Here is a 10713-nt window from a genome sequence, read left to right on the forward strand (position 1 = left end):
TGTTTGCTTAAGCCACTGGGCTGCTCTGCTCAAGACATGATCCTGCCCACACCATTGGCCCAGGCCCCATGCAGGGCACAGGTGCAAGAAGCCAGCAGGTGCAGATAAGGCCAGATATGGCAGGATTCATCTCCTTCTTGGGGTCTAGCCTCAGTTTGCCAATCTGAAAACTAGCTGTTCCTTAACTGGGCCAGCTCAAAGGTGACATGTGTCAGGAGGGAATTTTATGAATACTTTGGCTTTATCTGCGTAACTCAGTAAATCCCCAAAATCTGTTTGGTATGAGTGTATGTGTGTTTGTACACGTGCGTGCTCTAAGATGTGTTGAAGAATAGGGCTGGAGCTCTGGTCAGACGGGAACTCAGGGATGGGCTTTAAAGAGAGAACCTGGCGTGGAGTTGGGAGTCAGAGTCTTGGGGACAAGCTGGGACTCTCCCTATAAAAACAGTGCTTCCAGGACAGCCCCTATCCCACTTCCTCCTGGGAGTGGCCAAGTGGAGTTTAGAACTCAGGTCTCAGGCTCTGGACATGAGAGGCCCTTCTGTGTCCCCTCCTGCGGAAAGCCTTTCCCAACCCCACCCCATCTCCTCAGCCTCTCCTCTGCATGGCCATGGCACTCTGTGTTCCCATGTGACAATGGTCTCTTCAGCTCCCTGTCTTCCCCCCAGAGTGGGATCTTCTCAGGGCAGGGGTTGGGCCTTATGGATCTCAGTATCCCCAGAGCAGCATCCTGGCACTGGATAGTAGTTTTTAAGTGAATGCATGAACAGATGAACGAATACAGTTTTCAACTCTAGGGGTGAGGCTGGAGTAGGTTGTTACCAAAGGAGAATCTATACGCTCCAGAGAAAGGTATAGGGTTGATGCTTAAATGCCTTCACCATGAAAAACAGGCAATGATTTAACAAAAACCAAAACTGTGAGCTGCTAGGATGTTGATGTGCTCTTTGCCCCTTGCTCTTGGTTTCTGAGTCTGCCTCTTCTTCTCTGTGTTTTCATTTCTGCCATCTGTCTGTCTATCTCTCCATAGCTTTGTTTTCCCTCCACCAGCCCTAACTGTGTCCCATAATTTAATTCTATCCAAGATACCCCTAAGATACCCTTTTGAGTCATCAGCCTCTCTCCCTCCTGTCCTCTGCTTCTCCAGCCTCTGGTCTGGCTTCCTCCTTCCTGGGCTTCCTTCCCATGACTGTCCCAGACTCTGAGGCACCTTCCCATCTCCCTTGGTGACCTCAGAGAACGCTCGCGGCTCATCTATGCTTTCTGTCTTTATTATACAAGATCTACCTGCCCAGAACTTTGCTGAGACAGTTGGAGAAGGATTAGGGAGGAGAGTGAACAAGTTCCCAGCCCCAGAACATATTCTGGAGGCCTCTTCCATCTTCATCCAAGTTACCTTGGGAGATATACCTGAAGGGGAGGCTGAAAGTGTCTAAAAGGTGGAGTTTTATAAGGTGGATGCCATCCTTTGCTTTGAGGGTACAAAGATTAAAGTGATAATATGGACTAAGCATAGGATTTGAAGCCATAATATCCAAATTAGATTCCTGCCTCTTCCATCCAGGTCTTTGTGACCTTGGGTGAGTTATTTCACTTTAGTCAACCAGTTTCCTCCTCTGAAAAATGAGAGTAACATGCCTACATCACATGGTTGCTATGAGAATTAAACCAGATAACCTGTGTGAAAGCCCAGTGTCATTATCAAAAGTCAATCAGACTCAGGGGAGACTGATTCACATTAACAAAACTCACATTAGACCAATCAGTAGACCAGAATGTTCATGGGTCATTTAAAAGAGATAAATGTAAGTGCAGGCATCCCCAGATGCTCCAGTAATTGGGCAGTGCATTCTCTGCACTGAAGGAACCAAAGTACAACCAAAAGGTTTCCCTGGCAGGCATGGTATCCAAGCAAGGGATCTTAGTTGTTTGATCTTGGTGGCCACTGTCACCTGGCTATAGGAAGAATCTGATAACTTGTCCACTCATAGTTTAGAACAGGTCATGCTACCCATGCCACTGGACAGTGCTGGAGATGCATGGGCAAATTCTGGCCCTCTGGCTCTACTTTGTTTGAAGATTCCATCACACAGTCATTCACCCATTCCATGAATCTATATTGAACTTCTACTAAGTGCCAGGCACTCGGCTATGTGGTAAGCATACGGAAGTGAACGAAACAGGCGCTTCCCTGCCCTCCTCATGGAGTTCACAGTCTTTGGAGAAAGACTGACAACTGAACGCATAACTTCCATCCATTGTGATCAGTGTACTATTACCATGGTGAAGCAGAGGGAGACATGGGCACATGGCAGCTAAGCCAGTGCAGGGGCCTGGGGAAGGGCTGCTGGAGGAAGTGTCCACCTGCCTTCAGCAGGTGGCAGGACACGCTTGGGTGGCTTGCCTTCCAGCTTTCTTCAGTCATGGTCAGGCCCCTAGCTACACCCTGACAACTCTGAGTGACCTTGGGTGTTTCCTTAGTCCCCACAAGAAATGCATCTACAGACTCTCCCTTGGGCTGGGCTTGCAGACAATTCATTCTTTTATTCATTCAACAAATATTTATTGAGTCCCTATTATGGGCTGAAGCTAGCTCATTTCTCAGTGGGACTTTCTCCTTAACTTCCAGGGTGCCTTACTGAAGCCCCCTGTACTGATTCCAGCCCACCTCAGAGCCTCTGTTGTCTTCTGGAGAGGTGGGAGGACAATTCAGGCTAAGGCAGTGCAGCCCCAGATGCATGAAGGAAAGGGCTCCTGGCACCAGCTGGGGACTCCCCTTCTCAGGAAATATGTCAATAAACTCCCCCAACCCAGCTGTCTGCCCTTTCTGAGGTTCTCCCACAGTGCTCAATGGACATGGGGTGGGTGAGCAGCTCTGACCCAGAAGGCAGGCAGCAGCCTGAGCAGAACCACAACCGAGGTGGACATTCATTCATGGAAGTGACAGAGGCCTATGAATTAGAGATTTGCTAGCCTTCAGGTCTCCTTACATATAATTGTTGTAAGTCCAGTTTCTTGAGCGCCTTTACCATATCCCAAACCCCCATGCACCCCTTGAACCCAACCTGGGAAGTTAGGAGGGCAAGGAATACTTTCCCCATTGCACTGGTGGATAGATCAAGGCACAGAGCTTACAAGTGACTTAAGGCTGAGGACAGAGCTGGGAACCAGGTCTCCACCACAGCCCCAAACCTCTCAAGGACCCTCAGGGCCTTCCAGAACATGACTTGTGGCCTTCCTCGGGGGTGTTCAGAGGTCTACTGTCCCCCTTCAACACCCCCCTCTCTCCAACGTTCAAAGCAAGCAGCCCCAGGACCCCACCTCCCTGGTGGCCTCAATGGGTCCCATTGTCCAAGAAACTATTTGGCTTGACCCCAGCCCCATAAGCAACAGGACGCAAGCTTGGAGAGGGGTCTGCCTTGTCCCCTGCTCAGCCTCGGCTGGCCGCCTTGGGGGAGCCTGTGAGGCCGGGGCCCCGCTGAATGTGACCTATTGTCTTCAGGGTGGATTTAGGAAGTGCCAAGCTCCCATCAAACAGCCCTGCTCCTCAGGTAAAACAAAAAAAGGGCTGTTCATTTGGGACCTTTCTTCCCTTATCTCCTTTTCCTATCTCCTCAGGCTTAGCTATGGTGTAGTGTTCAAAACCACTTCCCCTCTGAGCCAATCGGAAGCCGGGGCTCACCCTGTGGCCCTGAGGTAAAGTTATTTATAAACGCCTCCCTGGATTATTTGAGCAGAGCCCTTTCGCACACCTCTGGAACACCTTTCGGCTGCCCGCTCCCCAGACACACCTGCAGCCCTGCCTGGCCGGCTCTGCTCACCCACTGGTAAGCCCCACCCAGCCCACCCCCTGGGCTGGGGGTCATCCCTGGAAGAGGGCGGGCACCGGGGGCAGTGAGAGGAGGGATGACAGGAACCAGCCGATCATGGCGGTGGCTGTTTGCCAACCTGGGCACAAGTGGGAAGGAGGCTCTGGGCCTCCTGGGTCTGAGAGCAGCCCCCAGCCCTTCACCTCGGAGAAGCCCATTGGGTCCTCACTCCCATGTCAGGACCTCAGCTGCAGGGCAGGGGGCCGAAGGGAGCTTGTGGGATGGAAGGTCCTGTGGAGGAGGTCTGCTGGACCCCCGAATGGGGTGAGGAGAAACAGCCAGCTCCTTTGCAAGGGCTTCTTTCCTATGCAGAGGAAACAACAAAAATATTGGAACTTCCTCCGGCGCCAGCCTTTGAAGCTGCTGGCTGCACCTCTCCCTTTCTTTTTAAGTCTTGGAAGCCAAAAGCTCTTAATGCTTGGCTCACTGGCTTGCTCTGTGTGGCTGTCTACCCCCTCCTTCTGCCCCCCAGACGTCCTCTTTCACTCGTTCGCTTCTCCACCAGCTCGAGGCCCCTGCATGGGCTGCATGTGTCCCCAGTGTCTCCATGAGTCCTGAGAGGTTGGAGGAGGTGGAAGGAGGGGAAAGTAAGGATTAGGAGAGGGTGAGCAAGGGACTGGCTCCATCAGTCAGGCAGGAGCAGGACCCAGGACCCAGGGACCTGACTCCCAGGTGCATGCTTCAACTCAGGAGGGGTGGGACCAGCTCCTCTGGCTCCCAGCCTCCTAACTCCTCATCCTGCAGCTCTGAAGGCCCCAAATCACCCTCAGGCAGTGCCCCCACTCCTCAAAATCAGCCCATGGGCTCCCCAGGCTAGGCCAAGCAAATCTTCTATCATTCTAGCACAACCCACCCCACCCCTGCCATGACACTTGACTCCACTGGGTCTGAGCACCGGGAGGAAGACCAGCTTTAAGGCCGTGCCCCTCAGGGTGGAACAGCATCCCAAGTCAGGCAGACCAAGAGGGGGCTATCCCCCCGATGGCTTCACTCACATGGACACCCCTCTCCCAGAGCCCCATGGCCCTCCCCAGCCCTCCCTTGGCCCTGGCTTTCAGAACCTGGCAGGACCCTCCTTGGGCAGCACTGAGACCAGCACACATGGCTCCTTCACCACCAGGATGGGCTTCCCGGGCACCTCCCAGAGCCTGGTCGACTGTCCGGAATGCTCAACTATATAAAGCCTGGGGGTAGCGGTAGACTCTTTTTTTAATCTCTTGATGTCCAGAGTCTTCCCAGGGATGGGCATATACCAGGCACTTAGTGAGCATGTGCTGAACTGAATCAAACAACCCAAATCTGATCCCAAGGAGCTCCCTGAGGGAATGAGGGGCCAGCTCAGCACTGAGCAAGCTCTTCATTCTTTGAACCAGAGCAGCGGGCCCATTACTGGGGTCCTTGTACACTGGCCTACTTCCAAGTGAGACTGGCCCTAGTCTCCTTACAGACCTCTAGGAATCTAACCTTAAATGTCCATTTCAGGGACCCATGACCTTGGTCAGGTCTCACTGCTGGAAAGTGCCTTTCTGCTGGAGCTTATTTCCTCAGCCCAGCAGCCATTCCCAGCAGGGAAACCAGAGAGGAAGGGGTGAGCAGGCTTAGAGATAAAGAGTGGGGATTTGGGCAGGTAGCAGTGACTCTCTCCCCTACAGGGGATACCAGTCCCTAGAACAGCCAGAGAGCAGGAAGGCAACTCAGGGACATCTTATGCCCCCCCTCACATTACTGAATTAGGCTGGGGTGAAGAGGGGGTGGGAAATTTCCCCAAGAAACATGGGGACAGTAGAAATAAAAGGAGCAGTGATAAAATGCCTTGGAAGCTCACAGGCCTCTATACCCTCACTCCTTCCTGCCAGGGATGTGGTCACCAGCTCTCCTCTCCTATCCCCAGCTCTCATCCCACCCACGCTGTCACTCAGAGGTGGCCCTTTCCCTCTGGTTCCCACCCTGGATGAGGCGGGGAGGAACCAGTAGCTAGAGCAAAGGGGAAACCTGAAAGTGACCTTTCCTCTGCCCAGAACGCAGAGATCGCCAAGGTAGGGACCAGTGATAAGAAGCCCGAGCTGCCTTGGCCGAGTTGGGATTGCTCCCGTGCCTGGCACATGTGCACATCAAAAAACACCCCCCAATCACTCACACACACACACACACACACACACACACACACACACTCACTCACCCGGCAAGGCTGAGGAGGAAGCCAACCTGGGCCACAAGGACAGGATCACCTCCAGACCTACTGAAACCCCACAGAAGGGTTCCTCACCTCCCTGCTCCCCAGATGTCCTGTCTCTTCTACAAAGATTTTCTGCTGTTCCTCCCACCAGTCCTGGGAAATTTTGGAGGAACAAGGGCATGGGGAAGGCAGGGTGGGTGGCCTGTAGAAGCAGATGGGAAAAGGAAGGCCAAGAAAGTCAGAGTGACTTGCCTGAGGTTGCAGAGGAAAAAGGAAGAGACCCTTCCAGAATAATTGGAGTAATAATAACAGTCTGAATGTGTTGCTCACGTACTGTGGCCAGGCACCATTCCAAGACTTTCTATGCATTAACTTGGGCACTATGCCCAAGCCCATCTCTGCCCACTGTATTCTCATGGGCAGTGTGACAGACCTAGTCAGAAATATGACTTGGAGGAGATGCCAGTGGGCTTTCTATTGAATGAGTTCACTGTGGGGGAATTAAGATTTTGATGAAGCCCAAGAGGGGGGTCTGCTCTGGTCTGTGCCCTCCCCACAGAGTCCATTTCCTCTTTGTTCCCACCCCCAGCTCCTTAGCTCTGCAAGACTTCCAGATCCCCCTTGCCCCAGATGTGACCCCATTCCCCTGCCAAGCCTGGGGAATTGTCCATACACCCACCTCTCCTCTTCCCTTCTCACCTTCTACTTCGCCTAAGCCTCACGGCCCCCCTCTAGGTCTCTCCAGCAACTCAGGACCCGCCCTCCTTACCTCCACAGTGGGGGAGGGGGCAGGGGCACCCTTTTGTTCCTCAATATTGTCACATGGCACCTGCTATTTATCCCCGATACGGTGGGGGATGGGAAGCGGTGGAGGGGCTGACACCGTTTGATGGGAGGCCAGACCCGGTGATATACACACCTATGGCAATAGAGCACTCAACTGTTTTCAGCCATGCTGACATCATTTGGCAAGGCTGTGTGTTTGTTTAACTAGGGATCAAGTCTTCACGCTCCCTATACCTCTCTCCCTTTATTGCCCCCTCTTTCACCTTCCCACCCCTAACCTAGCATTGTAGGAGCCCTCTCTGGGGGTCCCTGGGAGCCCCTGAACTCTCTGAGAACACGGGGAACATCTAGGAGAGGCGGTGCCCCCACCTTGCCGCCAGCTCACCATTTTCCGCCTCTCCCTCCCATCCCCCTCTCCTCCTAGACCTGAAGGACTGGCTGGGGATGAAGTAACCTCCCCGCCTAAGCCCCACCCTGCCTCAACCTCTATTCTTGGAATTAGGAAGTATGACGAGGGCACCTCCTCACCAGGAGCTGGGGCAGCTTGCGTGGTTGCAGATTTGCCACTCTGTCTGTCCCTATCCTGGGAAAGCCAAGGCCAGGAGAGGAGTCAGAACCCCCAGCAGAGCCCTCACGAAAGTCCTGTATCACTGGCTGGGATGGAAGGTCACCAGGGTTGTCTGATGCCACTCAGGGAGGCCAGAGGGCAGGATCAGGGTTGTCTCTGGAAGGTCTGGGCCCCTTCCAACAGGAGCACTTGAGTTGGAGTCAAAGGCCTGGTTCAGTTCCCATCCTGCCTCTAAGACTCAGTTTCCTCATCCACAGAATGAAAGAACTGGACTTGCCTAGTCCTCAGGTTCCCTCTGGGCCAAGCTTTCTGAGGCTGACGGGCTGCTGGGCTCTCATTTTTGTACATGGTGCACACTCAGGATTAGGAAAGCTCCCAGAGCCTTCTCCCCTTCAACACCCTATTTCTGGAATAAGATGAGGAGCGTATGGGAAAAGGGGCAGATTTTGCATTCCAGTAAAGCAAGGGATCTTCTCTCCTCTGTCGGCCTGGGTAAGAGGGAACTCCCTTAGCATCTCACCCCATTTGTATAAAGCCTGCCCACAGGGGCAGAAACAGTCCTGCGTCATCCAAATTCATCTGTGCTCTCAGAAGAATTTCCAACACCGTCACCCCCTTTCTTGCCTCCCTTCCCTGGAAGCCAACAGCGGTGCACAGGCTGGACAGGTCCCAATAAAGGAGATTCAAGGAGAAAGAGATCCCAGGCCAGAGTGGTCAGGAAAGTCTTCATAGAAGAGGAACAGGTGGGCAGGGAGAAGGAAGAGAGGGAGGAGCGGGGAGGAGGAGGAACCTAGCAGGTCTTAAGGAGGGGCAGGGCTAAAAAGGCAAAATGAGTCAGGGCATCTCAGGTAAGGAGGAAAGAGTGGACAGAGCCCCTAAGGGAAAACCGAGGAAGTTTGCTCAGGGGATTCTGAGTGGACGGATTGGATGGAGTGGGCAGACCCAACCTACAAATCTACTGAGTCCACCAAAACAAGGCCAGGTGGTGTAAGGACGAACATGCCAAAATAAGGAGTCTGGGCTTGATCCTCCTGGAAATGAGGAAGCTGAGGTTTTCTGAGCAGGGGGTGTGGGCTGGGGAATTGGTCAGAAGGCTAATGCAGTAGTCCAGTGTGAGATAAGACCTGAGAGAGACACCGGAAGGAAATAGCAATGGGATTTGATGAACTACTGAATGTGGAGGCTGGCGGGAGGGAAAAGGCAGGGAGAAGTGTGCGGGGTGGGGAAAGGTGCCACTGAGGAAATGGGGGAATGGGGGTGTGAGCCGGGTGAGGAGGTTTAGTACCCCTCTCCCCACAAACACACCACTAGAACTCGGAGCCTTTGAAAGTAGCCTGGGAAGGGGCTTCGGGTATCACCGCCTGCTGCTTAGCAAGGAAACAAGATCTCCCATTGCCTCCTCTTCCCTCTTCTACTTCAGCCCCCTTGACAATTCTGGCTACTCCTTTACAAGCGGTCTGTTTGGTGGCCAGGCATTGACTCCCCAAATGATGAGTCTTCCTCTGAAGCCGGGCTGGAGCTCTGGATTCCTCCAAAGGGTCACGATCCCCACTCATTGCTCCCACAGGGCCCACCAGGCAAAGCACCTAGAAAGTCAGACCCTTCCTGATCCGATGAGAGGGTGGGGAGGGGAAGGAGGTGCGAGGCCATCCTGCCTTAAAGGGCTGGAAGCCTCTGAATAGTCTCTCCCAAGAGGAAGGAAGCACCCTCCTATCTTAATCATAGTAATCATCGCCGTTCCGATTTACTGGGTGCCCTTGGAAGACCAGCCACTTCACAGACATGATCTCATTGAATCCTCACGGCAAACACCTGGGACTGTTATTATCCCCATTTACAGATGAAGAAACCGAATCTTTGAACCCAGATCTCTCTGGCTCCAAAGCTTGTGCTGTTTACCTTAGGCCGCTCAGTCTCTCACCTCTCCCATTGAAGTGTCTCACGTGCCATTGCTCTAATTCTTTTCTGCCCATGTCTCCTCTGAAACAGCATTTATTGATTCACTCAGCAAGCATTTGTTGAGTGCCTATTAAATGCCCAGGCAAGGGCCTGGGCACAGACACTGTGGGCAGCCTCATTCCCCCACTTCCCTGCCAGTTGGGTAGCATCCGTGGGGTTTTGCCACACACCCAGCCCAAGCTTACAGGTCCTGGTGGGCCTCAGGGTCCTGCGACCCCCCGAGTGGAATGCACCAGCCTGACCGTCATCCACCCGGGCACAGTCTTATCCACAAGAGCAACTCACGTTTGCATCACTCTTTACATTTTACACAAGCCTTTCTTGTCCATTTATTCATCTGATCCTCAAAAAACCTTGTGAGGTGGACATGGCACCCCAGTTCTACTGATGAGGAATCTGAGGTTCAGAAAGGCAGCGTTGCCCCTTCCACCTCACCAGTAAAGCCAGCACTAGAACCCAGATTTCTGGGCCCTCAGTTAATGCATTTTCCACCTCTTCCCCGGTATCCTCTTCTACAAAAGGCATCAACCAGCCTGCTCCCCTCTGATAACCTCTCATTCACCCAGGTCCTCCCCTAGGAAGCCAGTGGGGGAGCATCCTGAGACCCCCGTGTGGTTTCTCACTCTTAACTCCATCTTGAATCTTTTGCCAGACTGGCCACGGCCATCCCACACTCCCCACCTCGCAGACGTAATCTCCCTCTAAGCCTGTCCCATCTCTTTTCTCACCCTCCTTCTTCCTCTGAGGTCCTCCAGGTGAGCTTCTCCCAGCTCTGGGGGGCAGGGGACAGGAGAGCGGACCAGCAGTTTGAGGATGGAGGAGGGAAAGATCCCTGCAGGGAGCTCCTCTGGGCCTCAGGGGCCCTGGCACTTAGTCCTGCCCTGCTCAGCTCCTGGAACGTCAGCAGGATTGCGCAAAAAGCTAGGAGGAGAGGCACCGGTACACAAGGGTGGAGGAAAGGTTAGACACAGGAAGCCGTGGGAGAGCTAGCTGCCTCAGACCATCTTGATTTCCCCAGACACACCATTGTCCCCCTGGGGAAATCTGTTGGTGAAGTCCTAGGCGGTTCCTTTAAGAAGGGTCTTCTTGAGGTCACCTCAGTCATCTCCCGCCCCCAGGCAGGCTGTTTTCTCTCTTTCTTCCAAGCTGACCGGCTGAGTGGTATGAGACTTTCTGCCAGGGAAACTGAGGTCTAGGGAGGCAGAGGGGCTTGTGAGGACACCAGGGGACGATGTGGGGAGGGTGGTAAGGGGGAGGGGGGAGAGGATCAACCTGCTGAATCCCAGCTGTGACTCCTGCCCTTGCCCTCCCACCTCCTTTTTGCCTGGTGTTCAGCGGGGGTGACGGTGACGTAA

Source organism: Mesoplodon densirostris, chromosome 2 (assembly GCF_025265405.1).
Source record: "Mesoplodon densirostris isolate mMesDen1 chromosome 2, mMesDen1 primary haplotype, whole genome shotgun sequence".
Classification (NCBI taxonomy): domain Eukaryota; kingdom Metazoa; phylum Chordata; class Mammalia; order Artiodactyla; family Ziphiidae; genus Mesoplodon; species Mesoplodon densirostris.